Below are 11925 nucleotides of genomic sequence, written 5' to 3'. Positions count from 1 at the left end.
CATGTCAGTCTCGGTATTTTGAGGAGATGTTCAGTTCATTTCTTCATCTAGAAAGGTGGTGTCCAATCTAGGCAACTTTAGGACTTGTGGATTTGAATTCCCAGAATTCCCCAGCCAGGAATTCTGGGAGTTGAAATCCACAGATCTTAAAATTGCCAAGGTTGGATACTCCCAATAAATATAGATAAGAAGGGCAACTATTTGATCATCCAATGTTCTTAGCTCATTAACTCGGTGTGGGTGTGAGGAGGAAACCTAGTTGGACACGACTCAACTGCAAGGTCCTCTGGTGGCTCAGACTGGTAAGACAGTCTGTTATTAACAGCAGCTGCTTGCAATTACTTCAGGTTCAAGTCCCACCAGGCCCAAGGTTGACTCAGTCTTCCATCCTTTATAAGGTAGGTAAAATGAGGACCCAGATTGTTGGGGGCAATAAGTTGACTTTGTATATAATATACAAATGGATGAAGACTATTGCTTGACATAGTGTAAGCCGCCCTGAGTCTTTGGAGAAAGGCGGGATATAAATGCAAATTAAAAAAAAAAGTCCTATTGGCATGCTACCCTCTGACATGCAGCATATGTACTGTATGATCTTCATGCTGGCACAAACTAAATGGGCATCTCATTAATACAGCTCAAGTGAAGGTGACAATTTGTAGGTTGGGAATTTTCCAAAGAGAAGGGAAGATGGAAAGTCCATGACCCCACTCTTGTTTTTATGGAAGATGCTAGTAAGAGATGGGGCTGTCCTCCTCCTGTGTTCTTGGTTAATTAACTTGTCAGGAGCCTCATCCTACTTTTGCCTCCCCGGTTCTAAATCAGTTTTGAAAAGCACTTTTCTACCACATGAATTGCAAATTTATCATTGCACATCTATTGGCTTGGCCGATGCTGTTGTTATTTCATTCTTCTGAGAATAAGGGTGCATTTGCATTATGTTCTGTACACTGGCAAGCAATTCATTTTCCAAGTGTCTATCTTTCGGCAGCTCAAAGAAAAAGAATAGATAAGATTTGCAGCACCCATGAGTAAGAAAGTGGTTTGCAGCTTCAGCATACCTTTTCCTCTTCGAATCGATGGACTCAAGCTCCAGAAAGCTTCAGTCTTTGTTGAGAATTTCTGGGATTTGAAAACCTGATACCCCAAAGGTATGCAGAAATTAAAAAAAAAAGGCTGAACTAGGGAAGTTATGAAGCAGGGAGGCTTGATGATCAGGTGAACATGAAATGGTAACTGATTCTGGGTAAGGTAGAGGTAAAGGTTCCCCTTGCACATATGTGCTAGTTGTTTCTGACTCTAGGAGGCGGTGCTCATCTCTGTTTCAAAGCCGAAGAGCCAGCGCTGTCTGAAGACATCTCCGTGGTCATGTGGCTGGCATGATTCAACGCCAAAGGCACATGGAACGCTGTTTCCTTCACACCAAAGGTGGTCCCTATTTTTCTACTTGCATTTTTTATGTGCTTTTGATCTACTAGGTTGGCAGAAGCTGGGACAAGTAATGGGAGCTCACCCCATTATGCAGCACTAGGGATTCGAACCGCAGAACTGCCGACCTTTCGATCGACAAGCTCAGTGCCGCTGAGTCACCACGTCCCTGATTCTGGGAAGAGACAGATAACTTGGGGAACAGAATAGTGCAAACAAGTTTTGATGACATTTGGGTCAGTGGGCAGAGCCTCCCCCTGGTTTTACTACCAGTTCTATAGAACCGGTCTGAAACATGGGACAACCTACCACTGGTGTTGGAGCATTCTGTGCTTTCCTATCTTACCCCTGCATGTATGATCACAATTTCTTCAAATTTTGAATCACGCTTAAGCCAGGCAATGCAGTTTTCTGAGCAAAAGTATTAAAAGTATGCAGGCATTGAACAGTTCTTTCATTTTGTTTAAAAAGAAAGCTACTCATGGCATCACTTGTTCACTAAACAGTTGACTAAACAGCTATTATAATACATCTTAGCTATTTACACCCAACCTGACCTGATGTTTATTGTTTCCATGATGTTTCTTTCGGAGGAAGTATATAAAATTTGCTAAATTGCTTCTTATATATAAACACCTAGTTTATGACCGAAGATAAACCGAAGGAAAGTTTGTGTTCGGGGAGGTTGAAGAACTTTGACTGGGAGTCTATAATTTGTTTTGAAATATGAACAAGAAAATAATCACGTTGAATGCCCTTGGTTCATGAAGCACTGTGCTCTGTGTTTACAGAACAATTGTATAAATGTCTAAAATCGCAATTCTACATCAATGATACAGCTGAACTGCATGGGATTTACATATTGGTAGATGGATGCATGATTGTAATACTTGGGTTGGATTCAGAGTTGAAGTAGACACAGTAAATCAGTGCTGATTAAACTATTCATGACCATGTGCTCTCTTGAGTACAATGACCCTCGTTGAAATATGACTCAGCTTGTTTCCAACCCAGTGCATGCACAAGAGGAACACAAGTGGCGCAGTGGGATTCATCTCAAGAAGATTCTTTGCACCCTGGAGACAGCCCACGGTACCTCATTCAGGCATATGGCAACATATTTGTCTTCAGTATGCCTCACATCATCTGAAGCATCTCTTCTACCACTTCCCTTCTCCACAGATGGTGCGCCAGTGTGCACCCTGTAACTACAGAAAATCCTGGAGGAAGTGGATTGTCTAGACCAGCGGTTCTCAACCCGTGAGTCGGGACCCCATTGGGGATCGAATGATGATTTGCCAGGGGTCGCCTAAGACCATCGGAAATATGGGAAGTATACTTGTGAGTTGAAGAATCGCGCTCCAATGGTTGACTCCACAAGCGAGCTGCAGGCTCTTCAAATCGCTAGCTGAATTTGGCTTCAGGCGCGATGAATTAAAAAAGAGAGAAATCTTTGCTCGGATGTCTCCCTCTCAAGCCAGCTGCAATCACTCCCAATCGCTAGCCTAATCTGGCTTCAGGTGCAATAAACTTAATAGGGGAGGAGTCTCCGCTTTAATGCCTCCGTCCTCAAGGCAATTGCAAGCAGTTCAGATCGCTAGCCAATACGGCTTCAGGCGTGATAAATTCAAAAAAACAGTTTGCCGCTTTTTCCCCCTTCTGAGGCTGCTGAGATGCGCTGAGATCCTCAGGGGTCGCCACATCATGGGGAATTGTATTAAAGGGGTCGCAGCACTATAAAGATTGAGAACCACTGGTCTAGACCCATTTTGATCAGATTGCAGGTTGAGGTTCTGTGGGCGTGAAGACACCCTTGGTCCAGTGGTGAAATCTAATTTTTCCCCCTACCGATTCTGTGGGCGAGGCTTGGTGGGCGAGGCTTGTTGGAGGGGTCATGTGACTGGGTGGGTGTGGCTATGTGACTGGGGGATCAAAAGACAGAAACTCACTAAAAATGTCCTGCTGGAGCAGAGTTGGACTAGATGATGTCCAGCCCCCTTCCAGCCCTGGATTATCCTTTGAAGCTGTTTCTAGTGCCAGGTTTGTAGTCCTTCCTTCCTCTCCTTTTCTCTCCCTCCCTCCTTCCTTCCTTCCTTCTTCCTTCCTTCCTTCCTTCCTTCCTCTCTCTCTCTCTCTCTCACACACACACACACACAAACCCCCACCCCCCATTTTTGACTACACCCCCCATTTTTGCCTAGTAGGCTTCAGCTTTTTTACCTTTTAAAAATGCTTTTAAAAGTAAAAATAAAATAAAATAAATAAAAGCCTCTGAAGATCAGGCACCTCAGCTGGGATCCTCAGAGTCTTGTTTTAACTTCGGCCAAAGAGGTTGTTAAAAAAATGTTTTTAAAAGTTTTAAAAAACGACTCTGACGATCGTGTGGCTCAGCTGGGTATGGGGGCGGACAGGGATTTTTGCTACCAGTTCTCCGAACCACCTGCCACCATTGCTACCAGATTACCCGATCTGGTCTGAACCGGCAGCATTTCCCCCGTGATCATAACTCTATTCTAAATATTTCCGAAACCATCATTAACTGCATTAATAGTCCATTTATATTTTTATGAAGTTTTAAGTGAGAGACAGTTTGGGGTAGGGGGGCGGTTAAAGGCACCAGGTTAGAAACAGGAGTCAATGAGTTCTAGTCCCACTTTAAGTCCAAATCCTGTTGGGTGACCTTGAGCCGGTCACTTTCTCTTGAATCCAGAAAGAAGGCAAGGGCAAACCACTTCTGAAAATATTGCCAAAAAAGCTGCACAGACTTATCCAGGCAGTTGCCAGAAGTTGATACTGATTCAAGGGCATTAAAGAAAAAAAGCATCCGTTTAAATACCATTGTCTGGTGGTCTGTTTCTTTCTTTTTTTTTTAAATGAATAAGTAGAACAATAGAATAACATTTGCAGCCCTCTTAACATCAAAGAGGATTTTTTATGGGGAGGGGGAGTAGAAGACACAAACTACGTATATAGCAACAATATTTTAATTTGAAAGGATGCAAATGCTTCCTAAATATATCGCACAACTTTGATATATTTTTTTCCAACGGTGTCAAAAAAATTCCTTTAGAAAGAAACCATGTATATGGATCCCTTTCCTTTCCCTTCCTTCCCACCCCTCTCTTCTTTGCGGGATATAAAAGGATTTGTCAAAAACTGTTGTGGTTTCAATGAAGCAGAAAAACTGCAGTGCTATTCACTGAATTAGTTCAATGACCAAGTCACAGATACAGCTGAGCATTTTTTCCATTGCTTTGCTACACACTGAAACTTTCTCCTCCCTTGTGCTTCAGTCTCTTTGTGTCATTTTTCAGGCTGCTGCAGTTTTAATCTGTTAAAAAAAAATAATAAAGAAGAAAAGGAAGAACCTGAGCTGAATGGTTAAAGCGAGCCATACAGCTGATCAAATCAAAGCTGCCCCTTCGTTGTAGACTGAAAGTGGGGCTCTTCCCTCGCTTTCTCTCTTTTCACTCTATTTAAATTATGTCCTGAGATTAGACCTTCTAATAAAGATTTAGATTACAGCACATGGCTGGGCTTCCATCTGCACTATCCTATCTCCCCCGCCCTCAATCTACCCAATTAAAAAAAACTCCGGAACAAATGGAAATATCCAACTTAATTAAGAATTAAACCCACTCATAGAATTTGGAGCAAATTGGCAGCATCCGCGTTTGAATGGGTTTATGTTGGAAAGAATAATTTATGACTACTGTTCTTTCAAAAGTCTAGTTCCGTGATGGTGAACCTATGACACACGTGCCATAGGTGGCACCCGGAGCCATATCTATGGGCATGTGAGCATTGCCGTAGCTCAGCTCCAGTGCGCATGCGTGTGCCAGCCAGTTGATTTTTCAGGCCGTTTCCAGCCTCCAGAGGGTCTCCAAGAGGGTGGGTAAGACCATTTTTGCCCTCCCCAGGCTCCTAGAAAGTCTCTGGAGCCTGGGAAGCACAAAAAATGGGCTTACTGGGCCCATTGTGCCATTGCGTGCCAAAAGGGTCACACATGCATGCATGGGAGGGGTAGGATTATGGGTGTGGGCACACGCGCGACCCCTCCCCCCGCTCTCCGCGCTTTTGGCATGCAATGGCAAAAAGGTTAACCATCACTGGTCTAGTTCATCCACTTGAAAAGTTTTGTTTCTAAGGTTTATAAGATGATGCTCTCTTGACCATTAGATCTCACTCAGGAAGCCACTAACTAGTCCTATGAAAGGCAACCTCAATCCATCCATGAGCGGGATCTTGGAGTCCTAGTGGACAACCATTTAAATATGAGCCAGCTGTGTGCAGCAGCTACCAAAAAAGCCAACACAGTTCTAGGCTGCATAAACAGAGGAATAGGATCAACACCTGAAGTGTTAATACTCACTTTATAATGCCTTGGTAAGGGCACACTTGGAATATGGCATCCAGTTTTGGTCACCACGATGTAAAAAAGATGTTGAGACCCTAGAAAAAGTGCAGAGAAGAGCAACAAAGATGATTAGGGGACTGAAGCCTAAAGCATATGAAGAACGGTTGCAAGAACTGGTTATGGCTAGTTTAATGAAAAGAAGGATTGGGGGAGACATGATAGCAGTCTTCCAATATCTCAGGGGCTGCCCCAAAGAAGAGGGAGTCAAGCTATTCTCCAAAGCACCTGAGGGCAGGACAAGAAACAATGGATGGAAACTAATCAAGGAGACACTCAACTTAGAACTAAGGAGAAATTTCCTGACAGTCAGAACCATTAATCAGTGAAACAACTTGCCTGCAGAAGTTGTGAATGCTCCAACACAGGAAGCTTTTAAGAAGAGGTTGGATAACCATTTGTCTGAAGTGGTGTAGGGTTTCCTGCCTAAGCGGGGGGTTGGACTAGAAGACCTTCAAGGTCCCTTCCAACTCTGTTGTTCTATTCTATTCTATTCATCCCGCTGAGTTGTTTTGTGCCATTTCGCTTTTTAAGGCCTGTTCCATCAATCTGATGCTTCACTCCCACTGATCTAGCACATCAATAACCCACAGAAGCATCTAAGTAACTGCTACTCACACCTGAAGCCTCTTCTTCTGCATTCCAGATAAGGCCAAAAGAGATATCTGACACAATCAAAAGCAAAATAATATAAAATAAAAGCAAAGCTTTCCTTTGCTTTCCAAGAATGGAAAGCTGTCCTGCTTTAAGACTGCAATTCTTTTAAGATACAGCTGTGACGACAGAATATAAAAGTTCTTAACATAAGCAGCAATCAGAGTCTGATCATGTCAAATAATCTCTTTGGGGGAAAAGCTTGATTCACAAACTATTTATAGTTTTTGTGGGTTGGTTCATTTATAGGCTACTCCAATCAACAGATCCTAAGCAGCGTACAACTCCCTAAACCTGCAGTTTAAAAATCCAGAAGTAATCAGATTTTAAAATGAAAAGCATACATTGTGAATAAGCATATGAAAGATGGAAAATCAGTAGAATAGAATAGAATAGAATTTTTATTGGCCAAGTGTGATTGGACACACAAGGAATTTGTCTTGGTGCATATGCTCTCAGTGTACATAAAAGAAAAGATACATTCATCAAGGTACAACATTTACAACACAATTGATGGTCAATATATCAATATAAATCATAAGGATTGCCAGCAACAAGTTATAGTCATACAGTCATAAATGGAAAGAGATTGGTGATGGGAACTATGAGAAGATTAATAGTAGTGCAGATTCAGTAAATAGTTTGACAGTGTTGATGGAATTATTTGTTTAGCAGAGTGATGACCTTCGGGAAAAAACTGTTCTTGTGTCTAGTTGTTCTGGTGTGCAGTGCTCTATAGCGTCGTTTTGAGGGTAGGAGTTGAAACAGTTTATGTCCAGGATGCGAGGAGTCTGCAAATATTTTCACGGCCCTCTTCTTGATTCGTGCAGTATACAGGTCCTCAATGGAAGGCAGATTGGTAGCAAGCACATTTTGGATGCAGGCAGCGCATTTTGGATGCAGGCAAGTGCAGGGGGTGTGTGGAGGCTCGGAGGATGAAAAATGGGCCTACTGGAAGTTTGGGAAGTTTGGGAAGGCCAGAAATGAGCCAGTTTCTGGCCTCCAGAGGGCTTTCTCGAGCCTACCCAGAGGCTCAAGAAAAGCCTCCGGAGCCAGAGGAGGGAAAAATGCGCCATCCCCACCATGGTGCAGGAGGCTGACTAGGCCACACCCACCATGGCCACACCCACCCAGCAACTGGGCAGAGAACTGCTTGCTAAAATTTTTGAAGCCCACCCCTGGCTTTATTGATGTGAGAGAAGGAGTTGCAGAGCCTTGGGATGGAGTTAAAAGAAGGATCATCCCAGAATCCCTACATAGCCACAAGTGAACTAAATCCAAACTTTCTTGAATTCCACTGACCCTCACCTACACCCAGTCAGGGGCTAATTGTTAGTTGAGGAGATTCCTGTATTCAGTATGTTAACCTTACATGATTAGCAATAAATCGGTTTCATTGGAATGTGGAGACCTGATCTTTTGTGCCTGACATTTATTGTCTCCCTAGGAGAGTAATTTCTGACTCTCTCTTCTGCAGCTTGGTACCGACCACGTGTGTTGGGAGAACTGATTTTAGAAACATTACCAATAATGGTAATTCTGGGAATTTGGGAACATATAGACCCGACAGATTAAAAAAGCATGAAAGTCATGCAATGGTGAAATGTAAAATTTGTTACTACCGGTTCTGTGGCCGTGGCTTGGTGGTTGTGGAGGTAATGTGACTGGGTTGGCATGATTGTCAGAGCCTTTTAAAAGCATTTTTTCTACAGCCTCTTCAGCCAAAGAGGTTGTTAAAAAATTGCTTTTAATAGCCTCTGACAATCAGGCAACTCAGCTGGGATCACCAGAGGAGCCTTTTAAAAGCATTTTTTTTACAAACCTCTTCGGCCGATCAAAGGCTTTTAAAGGCTCCTCTGACGATCCCAGCTGACTTGCCTGATCATCAGAGACTTTTTTCTTTTCTTTTAAAAGCATTTTTTTGCCTTTAAAAGAAAAAAAAAGCCTCTGATGATCAGGCAACTCAGCTGGGATTGTCAGAGGAGCCTTTTAAAAGCATTTTTTTACAACCTCTTTGGCTGAAGAGGTTGTAGAAAAACGCTTTTAAAAGCCTCTGACTATCCCAGCTGAGCCCTGCGATCATCAGAGGCTTTTTTTTATTTTTAAAGGCATTTTTTCAGCCGAAGTAAAAATGCTTTTAAAAGTAAAAAAAAAAAACCTCTGATGATCGCGGGGCTCAGCTGGGCATGGGGGGAGGGGGGCATGGATTTTTGCTACCAGTTCTCTGAACCACCCACCACCATCACTACCAGATCAGGTGATCCAGTCCGAACCAGGAGCATTTCACCCCTGAGGTCACAGCTTAATTTAGGTAGATCAGGGTAGAGAATCAAACATAGAACTTGTGAAATATTCCAGGAGACACAGGCAGTGTCTGGAGGAGGAGGGAGATAAAATTGGATTTGATTCCTTTATCATTTCTACTGGAGCAAAATTAAGAACAATTTCCCCGCCATTGTAATATGTGTCTCTTTTGATCGCAATCAAATCCACTGTTTTGTGAATGTTGTTTAAACCTCTCTGCAGATGTTCATGGGCTACATACAAGTGCTGAATGCTTTGCACTGGTCCAAACTGGACTCTCCATGGTCCATAACGCCCAAGCAGTTCAAGAAAACTCAACCTGCCTCAATGAGTGACACGTATAGCTTTTTGAAGTGGAAGCAGCAGTTGTCTTTGTTCTCACCCGACATTGCTTCATCCAACAGGAATCCAACAGGTTTAAAAACTAGTTGATGTCTTAACAGTTGCCTTAACACCCGAATCGCTCAAGCTTCAGAAATATTGGATAATCCCTGTGTGGTTATTTAGAGCTTTTCTTCCAGTTCCAATTGTTGTGTTACCTTCAGCGTAGACAGAGGTTCAAAAATCCGATTGGAAAGTATTTGGGCCATCTGTAGTGCTATGTGCTTCCTTTGGAGAATGAATTGGAAATGTTCATGGATGAATAGAGCTCCATGGGAGCTACATCAATATTCAACCTCAAAAGAACATTATTTGTGGGGGGAAATGCTGCTGTAACAGCTGGGCAGGTGGGAAAGAAAATCCCCCAGCTGTGTAATGATAATAAAAATGTCATAGGAATATTAGCATGGATCAAATGGAGATCAAAATGGAAATCAAAGAACATATTGATTGAGCTATAAAAAGAAATTTACTGCTTGGAGTAATGTCAAACACGCATACAGACCCCGAGTCATAGGAGTGCCTGACTAACCACTTTTTATGCCAATGATCAATGACAGTATTTGACCAACTTTGTTGGAGAAGCTAAATAGGATGAGGGCTGGTTTGTTCTTCGATATCAGCTATCCACAAAATATCAGAATAAGAGAAAAACGGAGTTGGAAGGGACCTTGGAGGTCTTCTAGTTCAACCCCCTGCTCAGCCAGAAAACCCTACATCATTTCAGACAAATGGCTGTCCAAACTCTTCTTAAAAACCTCCAGTGTGGGAGCATCTACAACTTCTGGAGGCAAGTAATTCCACTGATTTCCTGATTCTATCAGGAAATTTCTCCTTAGTTCTTAGTTGCGTCTCTCCTTGATTCATTGCCATCCATTTCTTCTTGTCCTGCCTCCAGGTGCTTTGGAGAATAGGTTGACTCCTTCTTCTTTGTGGCAGCCCCTGAGATATTGGAACACTGCTATCATGTCTCCCCTAGTCCTTCTTTTCATTAAACTAGACATACCCAGTTCCTGGAATTGTTCTTTATATATTTTAGCCTCCAATCCCCTAATCATCTTTGTTGCTCTTCTCTGCACTCTTTCTAGAGTCTCAACATCTTTTCTAAACCATAGTGATCAAAACCAGAGGCAGTATCAGAGTTACAGGCCACATAAAACAAGGTGATATCAAATAACTGATGAAGTGTTGCCAAGATAATGTTCTTATCCATGTCCATGAAACCCCCTGGAACCAGACTCAACTTGGAAACGGTACTTTCCTGCATCTCTAAGATAAGAATAGCTATAAGGGCCTATATGCCTATTCCCCTTGCTGCTCTTCATGGGATTAGGCAATTCCATCATTTATTTATTTATTTTATTTGTCAACAAATACAAGAAAACAAGTAACAAAGTAGACACAAACATGGACACATGAATTTTTTTTGCATAAAAAAAGAGGATATAAATAGGCAAAGCATAGCCATAAATACTTAGAATGATTACATATAATTGGGGTCAGTAGGACAGGGATGGTAGGCACACTGGTGCCCTTATGCATGCCCCCTTAGGGACTTCTTAAGAAATATGAAAGGTCCACATTAGGTAAAGGTAAAAAGTTTAAGGTAAAAGGTATGGGGATTAGAGAGACTAACAACAGGATCAGGTAGAGTGTTCCAGACATTTGCTACTCTATTGCAGAAGTCATATTTCCTACAATTAAGATTAGAGCGAATTATATTGAGTTTAAATCTATTGATGGCCCTTGTACTATTACAGTTGAAATTAAAGTATTCATTTACAGATAGAACATTTTGGTAAATAATCTTATGAACTAAGCATAGGTCAGAACGTAGACGGCGTAGTACGAGGCTTTCTAGACCTAAGATTTCAAGCCCGGTGGGATAGGGAATTTTATTTCGAGCAGAAGATTTGAGAACTCTCCTAGTAAAATATCTCTGGACTCTCTCTAATATAATGATGTCTCAGATACAATCAGGGTCCCAGACATCATCGTACCATCATTATCTGGGATTCCACGACAAAGAGAAAAAAAAACTTTTGTTTGCTTCTTTAAATGACCCCCACACTCATTTTGTGAAGAATCCGAACAATTACACATATTGTAAATTTTAAATCTCTTTAAAGTCTTTTCCCCCCCTCCCCCATATTAAAGAGGCTTATTTAACTTCATGAAGCCTTAATTTTCATCTGTTTTGAAATTTTAGCAGGAATGAAACATATATCAACTCTGTTTATCCACTACTCCTAAAGTACATTTTGTGTGTGTGTGCGTGTGTGTGAGTGTGCGTGTGTGTGCATGTGTGTGCGTGTGTGTGTGTGTGATAAACCTATAACTAACTTTAATTACCTAATATTCTTTCCAGGGGCTTTCCAGGAGAGGAAGCAGAAGAATGAATTCTTAAGTAATCTGAGCATTCCAGTATGTAACCTTTATTTACTTTATTTCCAACCTCATTGCTTGGTAATGCAATGGGGGACTTTTAAAACTGCACATGTTTCTAACGTTATGCAATTGAATAAAACCCAGTGGAAAACTAACTTTACTGAAATGGTGGTGTAATAGTGACTAACAACAATAACAGGCAAGAAGAAATAACGTGCCATATAAACCTGGATGTAAGATTTCATCAAATGTTTATATATTAGAATAAGTGCGGTCCTCAACAGTTCATTTAGTGACCATTCGAAGTTATAACGGCACTGAAAAAGAGTGAATGATAGAATAGAATAGAATAGAAT

The 11925-nt window shown here is 41.8% G+C and overlaps 1 long non-coding RNA gene across 1 annotated transcript in view; it reads right to left on the bottom strand.

Annotated features, from left to right (window-relative positions):
• Window positions 1-4654: 4654 nt before the first annotated feature.
• LOC131184383 (uncharacterized) overlaps window positions 4655-11925 on the bottom strand; it is a 50847-nt gene continuing 43576 nt past the window's right edge. Inside the window, exons 2-3 of the long non-coding RNA XR_009151959.1 lie at window positions 5801-5880; window positions 4655-4759 (exon numbers count right to left, since the gene is read on the bottom strand). This is a non-coding gene — a long non-coding RNA (uncharacterized LOC131184383). The remainder of the gene's footprint in view (window positions 4760-5800; window positions 5881-11925) is intronic.

The sequence above is a fragment of the Ahaetulla prasina genome, chromosome 12 (genome assembly GCF_028640845.1).
Source record: "Ahaetulla prasina isolate Xishuangbanna chromosome 12, ASM2864084v1, whole genome shotgun sequence".
NCBI classification, from domain to species: Eukaryota; Metazoa; Chordata; class Lepidosauria; order Squamata; family Colubridae; genus Ahaetulla; species Ahaetulla prasina.
The sequence above is the reverse complement of the archived record's forward strand: the minus strand, read 5'-3'. Positions and strand labels throughout refer to the sequence as shown.